At 34.4% G+C, this 27,501-nt stretch overlaps 1 pseudogene; it reads left to right on the top strand.

Annotated features, from left to right (window-relative positions):
* Positions 1-396: 396 nt before the first annotated feature.
* The window catches only part of LOC120595054 (protein SERAC1-like), a 29,936-nt pseudogene continuing 2,831 nt past the window's right edge, over positions 397-27,501 (top strand).

Here is a 27,501-nt window from a genome sequence, read left to right as displayed (position 1 = left end):
GTAGGTAAAAATCATGTCTGATTATAAGGTAGAGGGAAATATCAAATAACAAAGGGCTTCATAAGCAGTGACAACCATCAGGGATGACGTGCACCTACTCCCATGCTCATTGCAGACATGGCTGATTGGTCACACATACTCCTCGCTGAGAGTGGCTATGGTTTGGAGTCCTTTACAGAGAGCTCTTGACTACCAGCTGGAGCTGATCCTCTAAAGAAAGCCTATCTGTCATCTAATACAGAGATATATTACAGAACTAATTTTTTATGTTAAGAGCAGAACTGGTATCTATGAAGCAGAATGAAAAAAATTTCAATGTAATTTCAAATTCAAATAAACAAAGATATGGACCAAAAGCAGAGAAAATAGATATATGAGTAGTAGTTTTATGCAATCATGCTTTTGGTAAAAGTGGCCTTTGAATCATACCCTGCAGGATGCAGAGGTTTTATGGATCAGTGGATGAAAAAGGAGGAAAAAAGGGCGACGGGTCAGAGCATTAGCCAAGACAGGTAGGTAATAATATCAATGCTGTTAAGATATTGAGATGAAAATGTGCACATCCTCAACCTTCTTTTCTCTGTGCCCTCTTCATTCACCCTGTGGCACTTTGTCCTCATTCAGATCCCCCTGTCAGCAAAAGATCTGACAATCTCATTTGTACTAAACAGCACATGACTGATAAAAGCTCAATGAGAAATCTTTCCTTGAGCTATTTTGAATATTTGTTAGAAGCAAAGCCTTAAGCCCCAGGTGTGAAGTTAATAAGGTATAATTTCACAAGCTTAGTGAAACAGGGGTAGGGAATGGGCAAGAAATATTTCAGTGACATAGAGCCCTCCCTCAAATCAAATCATACCATGGGACGGGGAGAAATACTGAATAATGTCAAAATGAGAAATATTTTGGGTAAAGACAACTTACTTTGCTTACAGTGCCCAATGCTTTTTTTAAAAAATGGCTTTATTGAGATATAATTGATATACCATACAATTCAATCTTTTAAAGTATACATTTCAATGGTTTGTAGTATATTAAGAATTCTGCAACCATTGCCAGTATCTAATTTTAGAACATTTTCATTACCACTTCCCCCCACCCCCCCCCAAAGTCTTGTACCCGTTAGCAGCTTTCTTCTTTCCTCCAGTCCCTGGCAATCACTAATCTATTTTGTCTCTATGGGTTTTTTTTTTTTATTCGATCATTTCATATAATGGAATCATATAATATATGACCTTTTGTGACTGGCTTCTTTCATTTAGCATAATGTTTTCAAGGTTTAGCCATGTTGTGGCAACTACCCACACTTCATTCCTTTTTATTATTAAATATTCCAGTGCATGGATATTCTACATTTTATTTATCCAATCTTCAATTGGTGGAAATGTGGGTTGTTTCTAGTTTGGGGCTATTTTGAATCACGTTGCTATGAACATTAGTGTACAAACTTTTGTGTGGACATATGTTTTCATTTCTCTTAGGTATATACCTATGAATGAAATTGTTGGGGCCTATGGTAACTCTGTTTATTAACCTTTTGAGGAACGGCCAGACCATTTCCAAAGCAGCTGCATCATTTTAAATTTCCATCAGCAATGTGTGAGGGTTCCATCCTCACCAACACTTGTTTTTATATGTCTTTTTAAATATAGCCATGTTTGTAGATGTGAATGAAGTGGTATTTCATTGTGGTTTTGATTTGTATTTTCCTGTTAGCTTATCCAACACTCTTTTCTCCCTCCTCCTTTTGCCACAAGATGGACATAGTTCTATTGCTTTTGTCAAGTGAAATTTCTTCTGTTTTCCTTTTCTAGCTCACCACCAATAACAATTAACATAATGGATGGCAGCTTCCCTTTAAGCAATACTCATCCTGTTCTTGATTTTGATAGCTGATGCTTAAGATACATTCAGGTTGAGAACAGGATCACCATCCAAAAATGAAAATATAACTTTGTGTGTGGGAGCAGTTACCAATAAGTAGAAACTGAAAGTCACAGCTCTGTTCCACATGTCACTTCAACCCTAGTATATTGCTAAATGGCCCTTTGCTGTTATTTGAAATTATGGGAGAGCAGTCACTATTCTAAAACTCTTATAGTAAGTGAGAAATATCAATAGTCTACTCCATTTCCTTAGATCTTCAGAACATTTGTAGCATTTCAACATTGTAGGAAATCTTCATACTGCTTTCGTTTTCATTCATCTCCAGCCAGAGGGAACTCAACTGCAACTGATACCGGGACCGCTGGTACAGGAAAGTCTCTGGTTCCTCAAGTTCGCTTGGCTGCCTTCATTGTGCTGTTATGTCTGAAGTGTTTGCAGAGGCCAATTGCTCTCAATGACTTTAGACAAGACTTTATCATATCAATTAACTTTGAGTAATTTCATTTTCATTTTTATTGTTGGTTTTATGTAGTATGCATATTATGCTTATTAATTATAATCTTTAATAGCTAGCCAGGAAGAATTAAGCTGCAGACAGGAATCTTTATTTTCTTTGCTGAAATATCCTAATCTTCTAGAACAGTGCCTAGTACATTGTTAAGTACTCATAAATATTTGTTTAATGGATAAATACATAAATTGGGTGCATTTATACCTGGTACATAATAAATATTAATAAATATCGGTAAATATTAGCTGTTGTTTTAAAGTGCAAATTAGGTTAACCACTTTACAATACGTACTTCACTTAAATCTCCTACCAACCAAGCAAGATAAATATTATTATTACAATGTTAATTTTATAGATGAGGAAAGGAGGAGCTCAGAGAGTTAAATAATTTGCTCAAGGTTACTCACAAGACTGGTAGGTGGCAGAGCAGAGGTTGGAACCCAGCCATGCTCATCTCCTAAACTTGTCCCCTTGTTCACAGTGCTTCTCTGCCTTCACTACCGAAAAATAAACAATCAAAGTCCTGTGCCCTTTTATCATTGCCTGGCAGCCCAGAACTGCTGGATGTTACACAGAAGAGGAATGCTGTTGTGTATGAGCCACCTCTTCTTGCTTCACGGCGCATAGTCCTTTGAAGTGGAGAAAACAGATACTCAGAAAATAGAAAAAGGGAACTTCAGACTGCTTGAATTTCATATGAAAAATTGTCAGTTAGAGTTATCGATCCACCCCACGTGTAGCAGCTCATAAAGGGTTTGTTTTAACTTGCTTTTCTCCTGACTTTTGGAAGTTTTGCTATACTCTAGTCACAGACTTGAGAGGCTGCTTAAACTCGACCTAATGCTTCCAATGTGTTACCTTAACTCTCTGTTATAATAATAATAACTATTCTCAAGGGATAAAAAGAGGAAACCTAATGTGGTGGCTTTTTCCAGGCGGAATAAACAAATACTTTTCCTGAAAGTCAAGAAAAACATAAAAACAGAAATCAGGACTGACTTGTGATTTAGAGTTTCTCGAAACTACTCCTGTGCTAATAAGTCTTAATGACTAATTATAGCCAAGAAAAGTATGTGATATTTGTAGATTTGGAGAAATTAGGCTAGTCATTTAAAAATATATGAGGCTAGCAGCAAATGAGGTTTCTAATAAAAACTGAGAATAGTTTCTGCCGCAAATGCTGATCTCTCTGGAAGTATGAGTAGAAATTTGTGAGCTAGTACAAGGTTTTTTTAAAGCTGAAAATTTTAAGGACACTCTGCACTGCCAGATCTAGTCAGTATTCTTTGACTGCGTTCCTCCGCTTCATAGATACCTGAGGAGAAGTAGTAGTGCTGCATGGCTGAAGAAAAGCAGAGTATTTAGCAATTACCAAGATTTTAAAAAATAAAGCTGGTATGATGTTTCCTTAAGCTAATTTCTTTATCTCAGTTTATTTCCTATATGGTTTTTAAAAGGGACATCTGAAGTAGTAGACATTCTTATGGGTCTGGTAGGACTCTATTCTTTTTATTGTTGTGGTTGTTGTTTTGTTGTGAGTGCTGTTATTATTTTCAATGCTGTCAGGATGTGGATGAGTTTGGCATGTGGCTTGAGCCTCTCGGTATAGCTTATATTTCTCTGGCCATAGGCATTGATTATGGAATAAGCATGTGACCTGACTTGGGCCAATGGAATCCAAGTCCAGGACTTTTGTTCATTCTGTTGGGTCAGAGTAGCCCTTATATTTTAGTTTGAGAAGAAAAGAATGTAAGTTTGAGGCTGCTGGCAGCCATTTTATCCTCTCTACTGTTATCAGAATAGGCATGGCTGCCTGGGCATAGAAACAATACAGAAGGAAGCAAAGCTAGGACTGGGGAGAGTCTGGCTCCTGGTGACATGGTTTCAGCCTTTAGATCCAGCTTCGTTTAAAAGTCATCCTTGCCTCTCGACTCTTACGTTCTATTAGCCAATAAATGCCCTCACCCAACTTTTTTTTTTTAAACAGATTTGACTTGGATGTTCTATACCTTGTAACAAAAGGCATACTGACTGATCTTGTGAGATAAGTTTCAGTTTAACTGATCCCTTCTACCTCCCCAACCAAAGATTCATACACATATTAACACACTAAGGCTATTTAGAATGCATTTTATAGTACAATCCTGGTTATCTAGAAAGGGTATATCTTTTATTGCTAGGTGTCTAACTAGATATATTATTTCAGAATATTTGGGGGTGGTTCTTTTGTTTGGAAAAATGATAAAGTGCCTTGTTAATAGTATTCTCATGTAGCTTTATTTTGTATAGATTTTCATTTAGAGTACAGTCTTTATTTGGGTCTTAGACAAAACCAGAATGTTCTTATGACCTGTCTTTGGGCCTGTCATAGCCTCATAGGTAGTAACTGTTATGGACTAAATGTTTATGTGCTCCCCCTGCCCGAATTCATATGTTGCATTCTTAACCCTTAATATGATGGTATCAGGAGGTGGGGCCTTATGGAGATGATTAAGTCATGACGGTGGAGCCCTCATGAATTTGATAAGCGTCCTTATAAAAGAGATATTAAGCACTCAAATTGTAACTTATTAGTATCTATGTAACTAGAATTATACTACCTTTATTTATTGTGTAGAGTCTTCCTACCTAGAATTATAAACATCTTAAGATTACTAACACAAAGTGTCAACATTTTTTCAAAAAGAGATGTCTTTCGTTTTACACTGTAACCAAGAACAGATCAGTATTTTTAGAGAGTTTACCCTCTTTTACAAGGAACAAATGTTCTCTTTCCCTCAATCAATTATTTAACAGTTATATGGTCTGCTAGAACTTGAAGTTATGAGCTTCCGAATAAATTGTGTGCCTATACATTTATCCTGGTACTTCTTAGTTTTTGTTTCATATATTTCATCAAATGATAGTATATATCCCTTCTTTGTGGTAGATTTTTAAAATGACCATTTTTGCCCACTTAATAATTTGAATCTTAAATGTGATTTTGTCTAAAACTAATATGCTGCCCCTGCTGGGGTTTTTTTGTTGTTGTTGTTGTTTTTGGTTTGAGTTTGGTATATTTCCCACAAAGCTTTTATTTTTAACCCATTCTGATTTCATTATTCATTCTGATTTCATAATTTCTTTGAAGCAGTATATAGTGACTTTATTATTTAATTGATAAATTTATAATAGTCACATTTATAATCTGAAGTGCTTGAACTGTTGTCATCTTATTTAATGGTTTATCTTACCTTGTCATGATTAATATTTTCTAATTTTTGAGACTTGTTTCATAGATGGCCTATGTTTTATTTGCTTTTTTTCTCTCCTCCAACAGTTGGGAGGCATCTGAGAGGTTCACTTTATTTTTAAAAACAACTTTCCATCTATATTTCAAATCTTGAGTAAGAAATAGCATCTCTTTGATATTCCTATATGTCACTTTTATTTTTGACCCATTATTAAATTCCCGAACTTAGTTTTTATCTTAGATAGTAGGTCATAGGAGTGGTTAAATTAACACTTCTTACATAACATATTTTATATAATATTTTTGAGATTTTTATTCCATTTTTGTAATCATGTATATAATAATTTTGTATAGTTAATCATTGTTTGATTTCAGTGCACATTGTTTAAAATGTTGAGTCTTTTAATTCTGACACCATGCTTAGTTGACTACCGTTGGAGGTTTAGGAGAGCCTAACCGCCCATCCTTGGCCTCTCTAAGTTCTAAAGAATTGATAATAGATACGGGGAGCCAAGTGGCTCCCTGTACCTGAAGTACATGTACCGGAAGTACATGGCTCTGGTTATATTGGTCAGAGTTTAGTTGCAGAGAATTCAGTAACAGAAAAACAAATCCACTCCTGCTAGTTTAAGCAGGAAAAATCAGTTAACTAGTTTATAAAAGGCTGAAGAGATAGACTCTAGGTTAACTTACAGTAGCAACTCCTAAGCCACAATCTAGAACCAGGACACCTAGGGAGCCTCTCCCTTTGGTATAATCAGTAAACATTCAGCTCCAGAGCAGTCCTGTCGAGGCCATGATCAAGAAACTCCTACTGCTGCTGGCCATACACCCATGTCCCACTTCTTACAAAATGTGCCAGCAAAATGGATGGCCTGTGGTCTTTTGACAGCCATGAAGCTAGGGACTGACTACTAATGCCATCCCAGAAAAGCTATGTGCCTCCTTGAATGTGCTTGTCTGCAGAAATGGTGGCCGCAGCAGCAGCAGCAGGAGAAGGTGGCTTCTGCAACACTAAATCTTTTCAGTCTCCTGCAAGTGTATTTGATTAGTCCAACCTAAAGTATATCTGCAAACTCTAGCTGCAAAAGAACCTATGAATTGAATTGCTTAGTTTTCTAGTCCCTGCTTTAAGGAATATTCTCTAGAAGGAGGATGGAATAGATATCTGAAGCCAAATCTCTTATCTACCAGAGGGTGTTAGCTGACAAAGCTGAGGATGCATCACCCAGAAATGAATTTATCTATCTAGTCAAAAGCAGTGATGTACTGCAGGCCTCCATTTCCCAAGCCTGGGGGCTCTCTGCTAGTTGTCTACCACTTGAGGACGGGAGGAAGGACAGTGTGTTCCACAAGAGCTGGCCATTATAGCAGAGTCAGGAGGATCAGAGAGAGTGGGCGGAGCCCATTTCTTGCTTTGAGGCGCAGTGACTATCCCCCAGAAAGGAAGACCAAGGAAATTCAGGCTCTTCTCACTTAGATCAGCAGCTGTTCCCTACTCGGATAGAAGATCAAAGGCTTCCTCTCCTCCAGTCTCACCAGGAAGGTAGACACTGGGCTGAGCAAGAATATGGTTTTTGTAGTTTGAGGTGGGAATGTGAAAAGTAAAGGAAAAGGGTTCCATCAATATAACTACCCTTTATCTTTTAAAAAATGATGGTATAAGAGTGGTATGTTTTCTGAACATACAGATCCCCCTGTAGTTGAAAATGTCTTTCTACTATTTTCATATGTGAATGACTTGGCAGTGTTACAGTCTTGGGTTGTAGCCTTTTTGCCCTAAAAAATGTGACTGTGAGGTCACTAAGTAAAGGAAAAAACCTCAGCCTAATATTCCTTGGTAGAGAAGCCAGTTTGCTTGCTTTTTCTGCCTGGAGTCCTGTGGACTTTGTTTTAGCCTGTTAATTAGGAACTTTAACAAAATACATAGATGTTTGGTGCATTGATTGAGATTTACTTGGACCATAGTGGGGCTGTTATACTAAGTCATAAGATTTTTTTATCAGTTTAGACAGGTTTTCTTAAGTTCTATCTCTGACTATTATTTCTATCATGTCTTCCAGTTACAACTTTTGGAAAAACTGTAACTCTTGGTTTCTTCATTGGTTGAGCTCCACATCTGTCATATTTTCATCGTTTTTTATTTCTTATATATTTTTTGTAAGTTTCAGATCATCTCCCTTTTTTTTCAAGTCAGCGGCCAACCTATAGGTTTTGTTTTTGTTTTTGTTTTTTTTTAATATTTGTAGTTCACTTTCCGTTTGATGCCAGGTAAACCCTCTTCTGAAGTGAGTGGATAGATGTTCCTTGTCTTGGTTCAGTTCCCAATGACCTTGAGTATGTCTGTCACGCAAAGATTTTTTTTTTCCCACATCACCTCCTGCTGCATTGGACAAGACCATCCACTAAATGTCACCTGGGCTGTCCTGGCTTCTGCCTTTTGGGGCTAGCACTTCCTCCTTGGGTTGGTGCCACCTCCAGTGTCCTCATTTACAACCCATTTTTTGTTGTTATTGTTGTTGAAAAATTTGGTTCTTCAATATGTAAAGAAAAACAAATACTAACTGGGGCTGCCTTAATAAGTACTCCTTTGAAGGAGAGGAATAGTTCTCTAGTGAGGTGAGTGAAGGTTTGTTTCATGAAATGGAGATAATGACTAGAGAACTCATAGCCATTTTCCCCTGTTTCTTATGGCTAAGTTAACATAAGACAAAGCCTGTCTTATGTTATCAGTCCAGTTCCCTCACCTGATAACCAGTGAAAATTCTTCTAATTTCCTTGAGATTCTTTCCAATTCCAATGAAGTTGGTTCTTGTTTTTAGTGCTATTGTGTATAGTCTTTGTCTCTGCCTTCAGAGATAACTTAGTGGGAGTTTGGATTTACCCCATTTCAGATTCTGTTTTAACTGAAAGCTAGTAGTACTATGATATAACCTTCAAAGATGTGATAATACTTGGAATCCATTCTGCAGTGACACAATTTAGTTCATAGACAATTCTTATTGAGATAAAAGTTGAAATTAGAGAGTATCTAGCAAAATAGAAATCTATAATTTGGGAAACACTAGGTATTTATAAAATTTGGATTAATCTTATTTTTTCCTCTTTTTAGGATATTATATTTACAAAATTGTATAGATAAGCTGGTAAAGATTGTCAAAATGTCTTCTGAAAGTTATGATGTCGTTGAATTTCAGCTATGAAAACTTTAGAGTCTATAAAATACAAAAAAAAAAAAAGATCAAACCCTGTTGCTAGATCAGGATAGGAGAGTGAGTTGCTTGTCTAAATGAAGAGCTGTATTTGATGTGCAAGAGACTTGTGCTAATATGGTAGTCATTAGCCATATCTGTCTATTTAAATTTAAAATTTAATTACTTTAAAAAATTAAAAATTCACTTCTTCAATCACATTAGCCACATTTCAAGTGTTCAAGAGCCACATGTGGTTAGTGGTTAGCATATTGTATAGCACAGGTATAAAACCTTTCTCTCACTGTGGAAAGTTTTATTGGGCAGTGCTATTCTAGCCAATAGTGTCTTTAAATCTGATGATGATGAACTCAAATACTATTGGTTTCTAATGCAATGCATTTTGAGGGGAGTATTTGAAAGTATCTAAGATTATGGACCCTTGGTTTTAGTTGGGTTCCGTTTTAAAAACAACCTCTTTATTTTTGAATAAATAACATATTTATTTTAGAGTAGTTTAACATTTACAGAAAAGTTACAAAGGTAGTTTAGAGATTTCTAACACGATCCTCATTCAAAAATTTTTCATGAAGTCAATGTGTAAGAGAATCAGTATTTACCCAGTTAGACCATTCACATTTAAAGTGATTATTAATATAGTTGGATTATTACCTATCATGTTTATAACTGTTTTCTTACATTTCCTCCTTTTGTACCTTCTCTGTTTTTAATTGAACATTTTATATGATTTCATTTTATCTCCTCTCTTACATTTCAATAACTTTAAAAAATTTCAGTGGTTGCCTTACAGTTTATAATGCACATTTTTATACTAATTTAAATTAATCTTTAAATAATACTATACTACTTCATATGCAGTACAGTTACCTTATAACAGTGTGTTCTCAATTCCTTCTCTCTTGTGACATTGCTCTCATTTATTTCACTTATCCATATATTATAATCAGTGATCATTCAATACACTATTATTGCTTTGGAGAAAGGGATCTTCTAGATCAATTAAGAATAAGAAAAATAGAAGGTTTTATTTTCCATTAGTTTCTTTTCTCACATTCTTTATTTCTTCATGTAGATCTTGACACATGTCATTTTTTTCTGCCTGAATAATTTCTTTTAGGATTTCTTGCAGGGCTGTTTTGCTGTTGATGGATTCACTCACTGTCTGAGAAAGTCTCTATGTATCCTTCACTTTTAAAGGTTAATTTTTCTGGATATAGAATTTTAGGTTGAGGGTACTCTTTCAACATTTTAACTCATTCTACTTCTCTCTTACTTGTGTGGTTTCTGATAAGTTGGTTTAATTATTATTCTTTGTTACTCTATATGTTAAGACTCCCCCACCCCCAACCCCATCCCAGCTTTCTGCCTTGTTTCAAGATTTTTTCTTTGTCTTAGGTTTTCTGCAGTTGTATTTTAACCTATAGAGATATGCTTTTCGTGACATTTGTTATACTTGGTGTTCTCTAAGCTTCCTGTATCTGTGGTTTGGTATCTGTAATTAATTTTGGAAAGTTCTCAGCCATTATTATCTGAACTGTTATTCTGCTTTGTTCTCATTCTTTTTCTTTGTATGTCATTTATGCAGATGTTATACCTTTTTATATTCTCCCATAATTATTGCATGTCTTGTTCTTATTGTTGTTTTTCTTTTCTCTTTGCATTTCAGTTTGGGAAGTTTCTGTTAAGCCATCTTCAAATTCTCTGATTCTTTTGTCAGTCATGTCAAGTTTATTATTGAACTTTTTGAAGGCAGTTTTCATTTCTATTACTGTGTTTTTGATTTCTAGTATTTCCTTTTGATTATTTTTTAGTTTCTATATTTCTTCTTACATTACCCATCTGTTTTTGCATACTGTCTACTTTTCCATAAGAACCTTTATCCTATTAATCATAATTATTCAAAATTTCCTACCTGATAATTGTAACATCTGTGTCATATCTGAATTTGGTTCTGATTATTGTTTTGTCTCTACTGAGTGTTTTTTTTCCTTGCTTTTGGCATACCTTATAATATTTTTCTTGAAAACTGGACATGTTGTATTGGGTAATAGAAATTGAGGCATATAGTTCTTTATCATGAGGATTTATATTAATTTGGCTAGGAGGATGGACTATGTTTAATGTTTGTTGTAGCTATGAATATTAGAGGCCCCAATTCCTCTAGAGTCCTTGTTTTTGTGTCCCCTGTTGTCTCTGGGTTTCTTTCAAACTCCTTAGATAAAGTCTGTGTCTTACAGCTCTTTCAGTTATAATCCACTGTTATATTCAAGCCCTGTTGCGGTGGTAAGATGTAGGGCAAGTGAGCATTCCATAATTTCAGTCTTTTTGCAGATCTGTGTCTTGGGGCCTTCCTGTGTTTCTTCAGCATAAAGGAAACTTTTTCTGCTATTCCCTACTTTGGCCGAGATGTTCTCAGTCAATATCCTTGAAGTCCTGACCCCTATGGTCTGTTTTCCCACTTTAAATGAGACAAGAAGTCTAGAACTGGCTGGAAGTCCTAGAGTTAAGAGGCATTTGCTTTGCCCAACTGGAATTGCGTTTCAGAATAGAACTCTGAAAAGCCTTTTACCCTGGAGAGCAGACTTATTTTATGTAGAAAGCTCCATGGTTATTCTTCTTCCCCACTGCCAGAGGCAGGAGGGGTATCTTTCCTGAATCTCACTGCGAGGACCTCCTGGTATTACTGGGTCCTGAGGGGTTTCTTACTCTCACACTAGTCTATATTCAGCCCCTAGCAATTCATTAAAATGATCATTTAGGTATCTCTACCAGTTTATAGCTCCAGTGGCTTCTGTTGTAGGTAACAGATCTTAGTTGCTGTACCTCTGGATGTGCCTGTCACTCCAGATTTTGGGATGGTGGCTTGCTGTGTAACCTCAGTTCTCTGATAGGTCCAAGAACAGTTATTGATTTTCAGTTTACTTAGTTTTTTATTGTTATAAGAATGGGAGTGACAGCTTCTAAGCTCTTTACATGTCAGAGCTGAAACCAAAGTTCCCTGCTGAATTCCTTTCGAATTCCTATCTTGCCAAATTTTCTAGGATATTTTTAACTTCCTTGTTGTCCTTATAAAGTGAGTAGATAGGAGAACCAGTCTTTACCCAGTTATGGTATGATCAGTCTTCTTTGTATCTTATATATAATCTCTTTAGATATTATTACAGGATGAAACCATTCAATAGAGTGTATGAGTATTGCTTTAAATTTTTTAGCATGCATTAATTCTAGATATCTAGAAACCCTCATCTCTAGATTAATTATAGATCTCTAGAAACACTATTCATCTTTTTTATTTTAACTTTATAATTAAATTTATCATATATGGTGGACACATTACGTGATATCTCCTCAGCTTATTAGCCCCTCATTTTATGAGAACTTTCTCCTCCCCACTCCTTACACACAGGGAAGGGCCCTGTCACCCAGGCTTGTGTCTTGTGATGCTGTCTTCTGGGCCATAGTTGCTTTAGATGAACAAAGCTAAGACAATTGGGTTCTTTCTCCTACAAATTAAGAATTGGGATTGAGAGACACCAAGACTCTCTAGGTTGGTCACTTATCTTATAGATAAATAAACTTGATAGTTGTCAGGGAACCATCATTTGTATACATGTTGAATTATAGATAGATATTCAATGAAGAAGTAGCCATTCAGAGAAGCAGATGTGTGAAATCACATAACCTGAGACAATGAAAAAGAAGGGATAAGAGCCTTGGGTGTCAGTAACATTTCATATCTGTCTTAGGCCCTGAGCGATACTCCTGTTTTCTTATAATAAATTTCCTTATAGCCTAAGCTGCTTGACACATATTTCTTACTTATAGCAAGAAGTTATTAAAGACATAGTGATAATGCGAATCAGAATGAATTTCAGAGAAAGGAGGAAACTTGCATATTTGTACATTAGTCTGTAGAAGTGCATAGGCACCCAGTCATGCTTGAATGTTTGTCTTAATAATTAACTAACTCTGGTCCTTTGGAATAAAGACATAAGTAAAATTTTTAAATTACTCCATATAGCCTCCATTCAACGTTTTAAGATTAAGATGGCAAATTGATTTAATTCAATTGGATCTGATGGTTGACTCTACTTCCTATTTGTAAAGACTCGATAGAATCTTATAAGCTAATGGAATGTATATTTTTTACTTTTTTACTAAATTTGTTTAATTTTAAGATTTTTTTCCCAGAGGAACTTCCTTGCAGTTTGAATTTATGAACTTTCTAGTCCAGTTGTCCTGAGGAAGGGAGAAAGTCATTTAATAGCTAGATATCCAGAATGATGACAGTCTTTGGAAAAAGAGAACAGATTTGGGTGAAAATTGGGGCGATGGATCAGGCATTATGGAGGACGTGTTTTTATAGGGGACATTGATTTCTGTTAGCCCAGTTCTTAGGCTTTGTATCTGTATGAAGTTGTTAACCTTCTTCAGAGTTACAATCATTTAAGCCAATAGGATCATCAAAGAGGGAATTTAAGGATACAACAGAGATTCTGTGGCATTAATTCAGCGTAGTGTTGGAGGGGCAAATTCTTCTTCCTTTTTTTTGGTATTTCTCTTAAAAATTTTTTTGAATGAAGGTATTAATTACACGTAAGAGAAAACATAGGAGAAATATTAGTGACCTTTGGTTTAGGAAAGATTTCTTACATATAACACAAAATGTATAAGCTACAGAAGAAAAATAAATAAATTGGACTTTATTAAAGTGAAACATTTGCTCCTTAAAAGATAATGTTAAAAAATGAAAAGGCAAGCTGCAAATGAGAAGAAAATATTTGCAAAACATATCTGATAATATATGATTGTGTGATATATATAATAAGCCTATAAAATCACCTACTACTTTTACAACTTAATTGAATAAAACCCAACTAAAAGATGCACAAAAGATTCAAATAGACACTTCCCTGAAGAAGATATGCAGGTGGAAAATGAACACATGAAAAGATGCTCAGCATCATTAGTCATAGGTAAAATGCAAATTAAACCACAATGACATATTACAATACTCATACTAGACTGGCTAAAATTTAAAAGACTGACCATACCAAATGTTGACAAGAATGTAGAGAAATTGGAACTTCAATAAAGCACTAAAAAGAAAAAAAAAAGATAAGTGCAAATAAATGTAAATGAATAAAATAGCCATACATGTGATGTATCATATTCTTAGCGTTAATCATCAGAGAAATGCAAATCAAAACCACAATGAAATGTAACTTTACACCTACTAGGATACCTATTACTAAAACAAACAAAAACAAAACAACAACAACAAAAACAACCCAGAGAACAAAGGAGTATTAGTGAGGATGTGGAGAAATTTGGAACCCTCGTACATCGCTGGTGGTAATGTAAAATGGTGCAGCCACGGTGGAAAACAATATGGTGATTCCTTGGTAAATTAAACTTAGAATTATCATATACTCTAGCAGTTATACTTGTGTGTAGATACACAAAAGAATTGATAGCAGAGACTCAGACAGAAATTTGTACACCAGTGTTTATAGCAAAATTATTCACAATAGCCAAAATGTGAAAACAACCCAAATGTCAATCAAAGGATGAATGGATAAACAAAATCTTATTCATTTGTTTATGGATATACAATGGAATATTATTTAGCTTCAAAAAGGAATGAAATTCTGATACATGCTGCAAAATAGATTAACCTTGAAGACATTAAGTGAAATAAGCCAGACACAAAAGGACAAATATTTTGTGATTCCACTTATAAGAGGTACCTAGAATAGTCAAATTCATAGAGAAAGTAAATAGAATAGTGGTTACCTCAGTTTGGTGGAGGGAATGGGGAGTTTTTGTTTAATGGATATAGAATTTAATTTTGGGAAGATGAAAAATTTCTAGAGATGAATAGTGGTGGTGGTTGCACAGCACTGTGAATGTACGTGTTGCCAGACAATTCTACACTACAAAATGAGAAATGGTAAATTTTATGTTATATATATTTTGTTAAAATAAAATTTTTTAAAAATCTGATATATCAAATAAGATCCCTAAGTGGCAGGCAAATTTTTTTTGTCTACACTGAATGAGTTTTGTAAGAATTAAAAGATGCCCTGGGCGGGTGGAGAGGAAGCTGCATTCCTTTGGGGAAAGAATTTTATGAAAGGCTGGGTTATATAGACTGACCGTAGTTAAAAGAGATGAGCACAAACCACCTTCGGTATTATCTCAGGATAAAGGCATTAGACGCTAAAGAAGGAAAGGGAGATTCTTATAATGAGGACTCACCTACCAGTTCATCCTGCCAGCCTGGGGTCCTTCTTAAAGCCGCAGCTTCTCCTACTCTGGCCTGGTACATAACTGAGTTCCATATCCCTAATGTCTTCATTCACTTTCTTCTTCTGGAGCCTTGTTTTCCTTAGTTGTTGTGCTAAGATGACAATATCTGCTCCCTTACAACTTTATAATGTCATTTGAAAATGAGCTAAACTTAAATAAGCCTGTAAATTTTTTTTAATTCCTCAGAGACTAAATGGTATTATTTCTGTCAGCTGCTCAGCCCATGTGAGTGCAGCATCAGTCATTGGAGTCCCACTGCTTTTTATTATACATTCCAGAAATCTGATGTTTCTTTTATAGTAATAAAATAATGCAAGGAAATAGAAGAAAATCATGAATGCTTTTAAGACTGTCTTAGCTATAGCATTGTTACTGTATTTCCTTCAATTTGCATGTTGCTTTTAGGATACTTCTTTTTTTAAAGATTGTAGAGATGAAAGCTAATCTAAATGAAAAACCCTTTAGCCTCAACTCCTGATAAATATCAGCATATCATCTGGGTCATCTGTTGCTGTTGTCTTGACACCTTCACAAAGGGAAATTTATGTCTTTTTTAGGCAGTAAAAAGGGAGAGGGCAGAGAGTTTCTCCTCTGTCTGTTTATTAACTGCCTTTAGCCAAAAATTATTATTATGCCAATGTGGCATATTTTAGGGAGAAGCATATTCCATTTACCATCATTAGAAAGAGAATGTGTTTTCTTCTTTCTAGGTTACTTTTTAAAAATGTTTTTAACAGAGAATGACTTTGGATTACCTATAATTTAAGGAATATCCCAGATAGCTGTATGTTCTTTGCTTGGATATTCATTTCCAGCTGTGTAACTTAGATCCTTCTTTGTCATCATTTACTCAAGGGTTTTCAAATTTCTCTCTTGAAGCGTGTTAGAGAATGCATGCTTATCCCTGATAACCTCTTAGGTGGTGGGCAGCTTTGCTACCTCATGTGGCTAAGTGGTTTCACAGGGGTGGCAGGGATAATTCTCAAGGAATTAAATAGGAAGCATTGTAAATAGAGTTTGGAAATGTTACTGCTGCTCATGGTCTTCTGGGAAGGCTGGACTTTTCTTCTTTCCAAAACCTAGGGTTTCTGGAGAGAGAATCTGTTCCATCCTGTGGAGAATGAGAGTTAGAAAGATGTGTTCAGTCAAGTGAATGGTCGGCTGGGGTGGATTTATGGCCAGAAATTTCCTTGCTTGGAAGAGGGCCTTGGAATATCTGGGTTGATTCAAGAGTCAGTTGACAGAGACAGTGCAGTGTCCTGGCAATCGAGTTGAACAGCAGGGGAGTAGCCTAGAAGAAAAAAGCAGTGGCATCAAGGAAAGCAGCAGCCAAAAAGCAAAATTCAGGGCTGCATTCGCAAGGTGTAGGAGAGAGGTGTTGCAGTTTAGAACAGGGAGCTTATAGGAGAAAAGGAAAGCGATAGGACTTACAGTTGAGAAAGCAAAGGCCCTGTATTGTAATAAAATGAATGTTACATTTTCTGAAGGTGCTTATAAATCTTCTGTAATACCAGAAAAGAAAGCATAGAAAAGGAAGAAAGAGTTATTTGATACAAACAAGGATATTGAACCAATGACTTCGTCATACCCAATTTGGAACATATCCTCTTTATTTGAGGAGGGCTTGGAGGTCAAAGGTCAATTTAAATATATGTGCTACTAAAGTTTCTTGAACTATTAAAGTTTCTCATTCAATCATCCATGGAATCTATTATCGCACAAATGGTTATTCATTTCATTTGTGTTGATGCTCAGGGGTCCTAACAAAGCAATGATAATGCAAACACATCCTTAATCTGATAGCCCTTGTCCCCTATATGGCCCAGGCTCTAATGGTCTGTCACTGAGTTACTGGATTGGTGGTCCATGGAAGAGTAGAAGAATGTGCATTTACCTTGTTTTTGTAAGGAAAATAACCACGATAAGTGATGTCTTGTAAAAATATTTTTTGATACTTCTTTTCCACAAAATTAGCGACTTTGAAAGTTGTCTCAACTGAACATTTAGTAGTGAAGGAAATATAAATACTGGAATCGAGATTCATGCTGAGTGTAAGTTTACCTCTTCTTGAAGATCTTGTGCATCTACCTCATACCATATGGTCTCCGAAAACATGATGATATCCAGTGTACGAGAAGGATATTTCCAAAATGCTTTGGTTCATAAAACTGTCAGTTGATTTCATACATCTAATTGAAACGTTTTCCATCTAAAATAGGGCAATTTACAGAAGTGTCTCCCTGGTTTATTTACATTGCATATTCCCATAAAGCAGCAGGTTTGCAATATAGCATTTGACACCCCCATGGTATTTTGAAAAAACAATATACAATCTGGCACAAGTTAGCACCAGTGTGAAATGGCAGGCTGGGGGGATATATCTTAAACAGCAGCAACTCTCAAGACTAAATGAAGTGTCATCTTAAGGAGTCTGCTGTTAATGCAATTTAAATTACTCACCTGAAATTAATGTTCTGCTGAGGGAAATAAAGCAATTTAAGGGACCACATAATTTCCGCTCACTTTAATGACATTATGTGGTCACAGGCTGCTCCCTTATCTAATATAGTAACATTCCAGTTTCTTTTAACACTAAACACATTCTTCCATTTTAATTACTTGGCTTCTAGGAAAAAAAAAAGACCCACTCATTCCCTGCAGATGGTAACAATTTGAGATTTATGCCTTGCTTCATTAGAGTTAGGTAAACATGACCTTGACATACTTATTATCTATTGTACCTAATATTCATTCCTATAAAGGAAAGTGGAAATCAAAGGACTGTGACCTATTGTGTGAATTCTCCAAGCCATTTAAGTCCATAAAAAGGCCAATTTCATTTTTTCCCTCTCTAGCTAGGGACAGTTTGAAACTTGCACCATCTTCTCACTTTTCGGCACATAAAAATATTAAAGGAAGAAAGCAGTCTTTTTTTTTTATAACTAATTGCCAAGCTCTCTTGAGGAAAGAAGGAATGCTGTATTCTTTCTAGATGAAGGAGAGATTTGAGGTTTCTATGTTTCTATGTTGTTGGGTTGATTGGATGAGATAATGAAAAGACGAATGTGTTGACTGTTAATACATCCTGCAGTTAGTGTCTGAGTGAGGATTAAAAATAAAAAGAGCTGCTCTAATTTTAGAGTTGACTTGGGGAAAAAAGAGTGAAACATAGCTAAATATATTTTGCCTGAAGAATATCCCCATTTGTTTATTTTTCTCTAACATTCTTTGCTTTTAGCCCCATGGTCATGAAAGTCTATATCCTCAGGCAGGAAGAAAAGGCTACTAGGCCAGTGGGACCTGATGATAGTTCTCAAATTTGGCTGTGCATAGAAGCATGTAGGAGTTTCTTCTTATCCCTGTACCTAAGTTGCATCCAAGAACAATTAAATCAGAATCTCTGAAGGTGAGATCCAGACATTTAATATATATTTTAATGCTCCACAAGTGATTACAATGTGTAACTGAGGTTGAGTACTGCTGTGGTTTAGAAATGTTGTGGGCAAAAGTGTTTTTGTTGGTGTCATTGTTTTATTAAGAATTCAATTATTTATTTAATCTTACTATTAACTTATAGTTTGAAGAGAAAAGAGAACATTCCATTAATTTATATTTGGTCAAAATGACAGCGAAGTTCCCTAGGGCAAAAGACTGGCTTCGATTTTTTTTTTAGTTGTTTCTAGCACTGTGACTAGCATATAGTGGTTGCTTGGTGGATGTTTCTTCCAAATAAATGCTCGGTCTGCCCATTAAAGTTTATTTTGATGGAAATTATTTATTCTCATTCAGACACCTTGTTAATGGGGTATATGCAAATATTTAGGAAGAATATTCTTCTTATTCAGTACACCACTACCTGAGGTGAGTAAATAAGCTTCAGTAAAACAATACAGAAATATTTTTCTCAAAAGAACTTTACCACTGGGTAGAATGAATCTTCCTTAAATGACTTGACTAGAATTACCTTTTGCATCTGGCAACTGATGTGTTCAAAATTAATCAGTAATCTAAGCTTATAGTAGACATTGATCATGTATTTGAATGAATGAATGAAAGAATGAATGAGAGACTGACAGATAATACTGCAGGGAATTAATATTGTTACTATGATTTAAAGTATTCAAACTTTATAGAATGACCCATTTAATAAATGATTACAGTCAATATTTCTCGGGTGAAAATAATTTCTAGGCATATGAAATATACCCTTATAAAAGAATGAGGCTTTTTCTTAAATTAATCAACCTCTCCCTCCCTCCCTCCCTCCCTTCCTTTTTTCATTCCTTCCTTCCTCCACCCACTTCATTACTTACCTACCTATCTACCTATTGGTACCAGGAATTTTTTGAACATTTTTATTTTATTAAATTTATTGGGATGTCATTAGTTAATAAAATCATATAAGTTTCATGTCATATGTCATTAGTTAATAAAATCATATAAGTTATATGTCATATGTTTATTGCATTGTGTGTTCACACTCAAAGTTAAATTACCTTCTATCACCATATATTTGAACCACTTTATCCTTATCAACACCACCCTCCTTTCTCTCTGGTAACCACTAAACCGTTGTCCATGTTCATGAGTTTTCTATTTGTCTTGTTTGTTGCTTTCAGTTTTATATCCCATATATGAGTAAAATGATGTGGTTCTCAATTTTTTTCTGTCTGACTTATTTCGCCTTACATGATATTCTCAAAGTCCATCCATGTGAAGTTGAGCATCTTTTGATATGTCTGTTGGCCATTTGTATGTCTTCTTGGGAGGAGTTTTTCTTTTCCTTTTTATCTACAGTTCTGCTGCATTCTGCTTTTATTCTATTCATTAGATGAAGATCTTGGAATCATCTAGCCACAGATATCCCAGGTTCCTACCAGAGATTTCTGTGAAAATCAGACATATAAGAAATAAATACAGTGAATGTTTTGATAATTTTTATGATGGCATTGTCAATAGATATCAGGTAACATTAGTGGAAACTATTAAATATTACCATTATACATAAATAGATTAAGCCAATAAGGACTTTTTTCTCTGAAAATTTAACAAAGGGATTAAAATGATATGATCTTTTAAATTAAAATGAAAACTTTAAGAGGAATTTTAAAATCATAATAAATGTAAACAATATTACAGACACTATATATATATTATATATATAATATATATACATACATATATACACACATATATATAACTGAAATTAAACGTATATTAACAATTTGACCCTGTTTGCTTCCTCATTCCCCCTGCCTCCTTTTTTCCTCTCCCTTCTTCTCTCTCCCTTTCCTTCTTCCTCCTCCTCCTCTTCCCTCTCTTTCATTCTTCTTTCTCTCCCTCCTCTTTATCACCAGTAATGAAAAATTTGCAGCCATAGCTAAAGCTTCATCTATTCTCTGTTGCTCTTTCCTTTTTCCCTAGGGGTCACTACATTTCTAAAGTTGATGTATATCATCCATTTACATGTTTTTTGCATATGTATGTATAGGTGAATGAAATAGATACTATTGTTAGGGTTTTTGAAAATGTGTAGAAATAAATTTGTTTTGCTATACTTTTAGCTTTTTTTAAAAAAAAATTTATTCATGATCTGTATAGCTCTAGTTCTTTATTTAAATGGTTGTGTAGAATTCTATTCTCTATAATTTACAATTTAGGATAAGAAACAGACATGGGAAAGTTACATAGAGATATTTGTATTAAATTATGAAAGAGATGAGTAGGGATTTTCCAGAGAGACACAAATATTCCAGAAAGAAAGATAAGCAATGGCTTAGAGCTGAGTTCTAGCAAACTTTAAATAGCACATGACGAATGAAACTTAACATCAAGAGCTTCTATTAAGAAATTACTTATTGCTCCTATTAAGTAACATTGATATGCCCCTTCAAAGTGATATTAAAAGATATTTGAAGAATATCTTAATTGAACATTCTTGGAATTATTTTTCAATAACCTCAGTCTTAATAGGAGAGACAATAAAATTTTGATACTAATATATGAGTCATGTTTTGATTCCCCTCATTTTTAACGAGGTCAAATTTATTAATTTTAATTTATTAATTTTAATAAATTTGACCTCATTACTTTCTCTTAACTCTGCATGCAGTGTCTTTAAGGCAAGATTTCATTTTAAGGATATCTTATAATTTTTTATTAAAAATGTTGATTCTTAATTACTGTTGATGGTTTGCTAGGTGTTAAACATTGTGGTGGGCATGAAAGCTATAGAGATGAATAGTTCTCTGCTTAAAGAAGCTCGTAGACTCAAATGAATAGGAGAATAACAAACTAAAAGAAGACCAAAAGGACTAGGGGCTCTTGCTTTGCAAGTTTTTGTTGAATTTTAAATGATAGAAATTATCTTAACTCATTTAATATCATGCTTCTAAGCAGTGAGATGCTACAAGAGGGGCACTATGATCTTTTCATAGACATGACTCCAAATGCTGGTCAATGTGTAAGAATTATTTTTGCTACATCTGAGCTACATCTGAGACACATGCCCATCAGAGGGAAAATAGCTAATCAGGCCATGTAATAGTGTGTTAATATATTGTATGTATCCTTTCACAATTTATTTTGATTTTCTTTTATTTTGTTCATATCTTTCTGAAACATTTTTTTTCTCAAGATTTATTCATATTTTTTTTATTCCCACTCACCCCCCGCCGCCACTCCCTTTGGCAACCACCAGCTTGTTCTCTATATCTATGTGTCTGTTTCTGTTTTATTTTGTTTATTCAGTTATTTAGTTTTTGTTTTTTAGATTTTACACATAAGTGAGATCATATAGTATTTGTCTTTCTTTGTATGACTTACTTCACTTAGCATAATACCCTCTAGGTCCAACCATGTTGTTGCAAATGGCAAGATTTCATTCTTTTTTATTGCTGAATAATATTCTATTGTATATATGTGCCATATTTTTATCTGTTATCTATTGATGGACATCTAGGTTGCTTTCATATCTTGGCTATTACAAGTAATGCTGCAGTGAACATAGAGATGCATTTAATCTTTCTAATTAGTTTTTTCATTTTCTTCAGATAAATATCCAGAGACGGAATTGCTGGATTGAATTGCAGCTCTATTTTTAATCTTTTGAGGAAACTCCATACTAATTTACAATCTCATCAACTGTGTATGAGGGTTGCCTTTTCTCCACATCCTTGCCTGAACTTATTTGTTGATTTATTGATGGTAACCCTTCTGACAGGTGTGAGGTGCTATCTCACTGTGGTTTTAATTTGCATTTCTGTGATGATTAGAGGTGTCAAGCATCTTTTTATATGCTTGTTGGCTATCCATATGTCTTCTTCAGAGAAATGTCTATTCAGGTCCTCTACCCATTTTTATTGGATGTTTTTTTTTTCTGGTAAGTTCCATTTATATTTTGGATATTTACCCTTTATTGGATATATCCTTTGCAAATATTTTCTTCCATTCAGAAGGTTGTCTTTTGTTTTGTTGATGGTTTCCTTAATTGTGCACAAACTTTCTAATTTCCTGTAGTCTCATTTGTTTATTTTTTCTTTTGTTTTTCTTGCTTGAGGAGATACCTCCAAAAAGATACTGCTAAGAGCGATGTCAAAGAGCTTACTACTGACTGTGCTTTTTTCCTAGAAGTTTTATGGTCTCAGGTCTACAATTTAACTCTTTAACGCATTTCGAGTTTATTTTTGTATATGGTGTAAATAAGTCCAATTTCAGGTTTTTTTTTTTGGCATGTATCTGTCTAGTTTTGCAAACACTGTTTATTGAAGAGACTGTCTTTACTCCATTGTATATCTTTACTCCCTTTATCATACATTAATTGACTGTATAAGGGAGGATTTCTATTTGAGCTCTCTATTCATGTCCATTGATGTATATATCTGTTTTTTTTTTTTACACCAGTACCATACTGTTTTGATTATTGTAGCTTTATAATATAGTTTGATATCAGGGAGTGTGATTTTCACTTAAAATTATATTTTTCATATTTATACCAGGCATATGTAGTGCTAGTTTTTATTTTTATATCTGTGTATATCCATTCTACAAATGGTGATGCAGGAAAGCAGTAGGTCAATTCGTGTGATACTGCGTTGAAGAAGGTGTATAGTTTGCTATGAGTAAGAAAGGGGTGAGGGACATATTATAACATGAGACTGGTAACAAAGAATATGACATATTCATTAATTATATCTTCCAAAATATTTCCTGATGGGATATATGTGAGAGCCTATCATGGCAGTAACCATTTCTAACCAAATACTGTACAATAATGGCAGGTAATCATTGACTAGTATGGTATATAAATGTACAGAAACATTATTATATTGTAGAAGTGATTTCATATGTCACTGCTGTGTTAACAATGTTTAGAGTGTTTAAGACCAGAATTCATTTAATGTTAGTGTTGAATACTAGAATTTTTGTGGTCAGATTCAACGGTACAACAAACACAAGTAATTTAGAACTACTGAGTGCTTGGTTTCATTGAGTAGGTTACGTAAAATTAGATAAAAATCTTAATAAGATATTTGATAGTTGTATTCTAGTATAATTAAGATTTCTATTTAATAATACCTCTCTTAATTTTAAAGAATATAATACTAGAGTTGAAATATTGAATTTTGATCAGTGGCCAGTTTATTATATGTCAATTATGTACATGGATTATCCAATTTATTATTTTATTATATACATATGTAACACAGATAGATTTGATTTTGTTTTTGCAATAGCAAAACTTTATACATTTTATAAATCTTTTAAAAATATTTATTTTTTATGGTGACATTGGTTAACAAAATCCAATAAATTTCAGCTGTACACTTTAACAATAAGGCATATTATATGTTTACACTGTGTGTTCACCTCCCACAGTTAGATTTCTTTCTGTTACCACATATTTCACCCCCTTTATCCCATCTATGTACCTCCTCCTGTTACCCGCTACCCTCTGCTAACCAATATCTATAGTCCATGTCCATGAGACTCTGTTTGTCTTGTTCATTTGTTGCTTTTAGGTTTATATACCACATATAAGTGATATCATGTGATTTTCAGCTTTTTCTGTCTGGCTTATTTCGCTTAGCATGATTATCTCGAGGTCCATCCATGTTGTCGCAAATGGCAGTATTTCATCTCTTCTTATGGCTGAATAATATTTCATTGTATATTTGTATCACAGCTTCTTTAGCCAATCATCTATCATAGGACACTTCCGTTGCTTCCATTTCTCGGCCACTATGAATAATGCCTGCTATGAACATTGGTGTGCAAATATCTTTTCAAGTCTTCAGAGTAAATACCGAACAGAGGAATTGCTAGATCAATTCTTAGTTTTTTGAGGAACCTGCATACTGTATTCCATGGTGGCTGTACCAATTTGCAGTCCCACTAGCAGTGTATGAGAGTTCTTTTTTCTCTACATCCTCTCCAACATTTGTTATTACTTGTCCTGTTGATCAAGTGTGAGATGGTAACTCATTGTGGTTTTGATTTGTATTTCCCTAAAAGCCAGCAATGTGGGGCATCTTTTCAAATATTTGTTGGCCATTTATATGTCCTCTAGGGAGAAGTGTCTGTTAAGTCCTCTACCCATTTTTTGATTGGACCATTTGTTTTTTTGTTGTTATTGAGTTGTATGAGTTCTTTGTATATTTTGGATATTAGGCCCTTATCAGAGGTTTTACATGCAAGTATATTTTCCCATTTGAATGGTTGTCTCTTTACCTTGTTGATGATTTCTTTTGCTGAACAGAAGCTTTTTCGTTTGATGTAGTCCCATTAATTAATTTTTGCTCTTACTTCCCTTGCTTTTGATTGGGATTGCATTAAATCTGTATAATGCTTTATTTTAGGTAAGATAGTCATTTTAACTCTGTTGATTCTTCCAATCTGAGAACACGAGATATCTTTCCATTTCTTTGTATCTTCTTTGATTTCTTTTAATAGAGTCTTGTAGTTTTCATTATATAGGTCCTTCACATGTTTCATTAGATTTATTCCTAGGTATTTTATTCTTTTTGGTGGAATTGCAAAAGGAATTATTTTTTCCACTTTTTCTGACACTTTATTATTAGAGTATAGGAACGCTATGGATTTTTGAACGTTGATTTTGTATCCAGATATTTTACTGTATTTGCTTATTGTTTCTAGGAGTGTTCTTATGGAGTCTTTAGGGTTTTCTATATGGAGAATCATGTCATCCGCAAATAGTGACAGTTTGACTTCTTCGTTTCCTATTTGGATGCCTTTTATATTTTTCTCTTGTCTGATTGCACTCCCTAGGACCTCCAATGTTATATTGAATAACAATGGTGATAGTGGACAGCCTTGCCTTGTTCTTGACCTTAGAAGAAGGTTTTTAGTTTTTCACCATTAAGTATAATGTCGGCTGAGGGTTTGTCATATATGACCTTTATTATGTTAAGGTACTTTCCTTTTATACTGATTTTGTTAAGTGTTTGATCATAAATGGTTGCTGTATCTTGTTGAAGGCTTTTTCTGCATCTATTGATATGATCATATGATTCTTATTTTTTTATTTGTTTATGTGGTGTATCACATTAATCGATTTGAACCATCGCTGTGCCTCTAGGATGAAGCCCACTTGATCGTGGTGTATAATCTTTTTAATATGCTGCTGTATTCGGTTCGCTAGTCACCTTATTTAGGATTTTTGTATCTGTGTTCATGAGAGATATTGGTCTGTAGTTTTCTTTTTTGTGTGTTATCTTTACTAGGTTTTGATATCAGGGTAATATTGGCCTCATGAAATGAGTTTGGAAGTATTGTCTCCTTTTCGATTTTTTGGAAGAGTTTGAGGAAAATAGATATTAAATCTTTTTTGAATGTTTGGTAGAATTCACTGGTAAAGCCTTCTGGTCTTGACTTTTACCTTTTGGTAAGTTTTTGATAATTGTTTCAATTTCCTTACTGCTGATCATTCTATTTAGATTTTCTAGTTCTTCCTGATTCAGTCTAGGAAGGTTGTATTTTTCTAAGTACTTGCCCATTTCTTCTAGGTTATTAAATTTTGTGTTATATACTTTTTCATAGTATTCTTGTATGATCCTTTGTATTTCTGCGATATCAGTCATAATTTCTCCTCTTTCATTCCTGATTTTGTTTATTTGTGTCCTTTCTCTTTTTTCTTTAGTGAGTCTAACCAGGGGTTTGTCCATTTTATTAACCTCAAAGAATCAGCTCTTTGTCTCATTTATTTTTTCTATTGTTTTGTTTTGTTTTCAATTTCATTTCTTTCTGCTCTAATTTTTATTATTTCTCTCCTGCTAATTTTAGGCTTCATTTGTTCTTCCTTTTCTGATTTTTTAAGTTGAACCGTTTGGTTGTTTATTTGGGCTTGTTCTTGTTTTTAGAGATAGGCTTGTAATGATATCAACTTTCCTCTTATGACCACTTTTGCCATGTCCCAATAGTTTTGATATGTTGTACTATTATTATCATTTGTTTCTATGTATTTCTTGATATCTTTTTTTATTTCTTTTCTGACCCAGTTATTCTTCAGTAGCATGTTGCTTGATCTCCATTATTTGTGGTTCTTCCTGATTTTTTTTTTTTTGATCTCTAGTTTCAAAACATTATGATCAGAGAATATTGTTGGTGTGATTTTAGCCCTCTCATATTTGTTGAGGCGACTTCTGTGTCCCAGTTTGTGGTTGATCCTTGAGAATGTTCCATGTGCACTAGAGAAGAATGTATAAGCAGCTGTTTTGGGATGGAAGGCTCTGTAAATGTCAATTATGTCCAGTTGGTTTAATGTGTCATTTAAGGATGTTATTTCCTTATTGATTTTCTGTTTGGATGATCTGTCCATATCTGACAGTGGGGTAGTTAGGTCTACCATGACAGCGTTTTGGTCTGTTTCTCCCTTTAGTTCTGTTAGTAATTGCTTTACATAGTTCGATACTTTCTGTTTGGGAGCATAGATATTAATAAGTGTTATGTCTTCTTGGTGCATGATTCCCTTTATTATTATGAAGTGTCCCTCAGTATCTTTCTTTACATTTTTTATTTTGAAGTCTATTTCATCTGATATTAGCACCACTATTGTTTTTCTCTGAATGCCATTTGCTTGAAATATCATTTTCTACCCTTTCACTTTGAGTCTATAAAGTAAGGGTTGCACTGCTCTGCTTCTTTTGCCTGATAGTCACCTTACTCCTAATTATGGTTCTTTTTTTTTTTTTGTCATTTTATTTTAGGTGAGGTGACACCTTTCAGTATTTCCTGTAGTGCAGGCCTTGTAGTGGAGAATTCCCTCAAAATTTGTACGTCTGTATAGATCTTAATTTCTCCTTCATCTCTAAAGGAGAGCTTAGTTGGAT

The sequence above is a fragment of the Pteropus medius genome, unplaced genomic scaffold (assembly GCF_902729225.1).
Source record: "Pteropus medius unplaced genomic scaffold, Ma_sr-lr_union100, whole genome shotgun sequence".
Classification (NCBI taxonomy): Eukaryota; Metazoa; Chordata; class Mammalia; order Chiroptera; family Pteropodidae; genus Pteropus; species Pteropus medius.
Note: the sequence above shows the minus strand (reverse complement) of the source record. Positions and strands in the feature narration are given on the sequence as shown.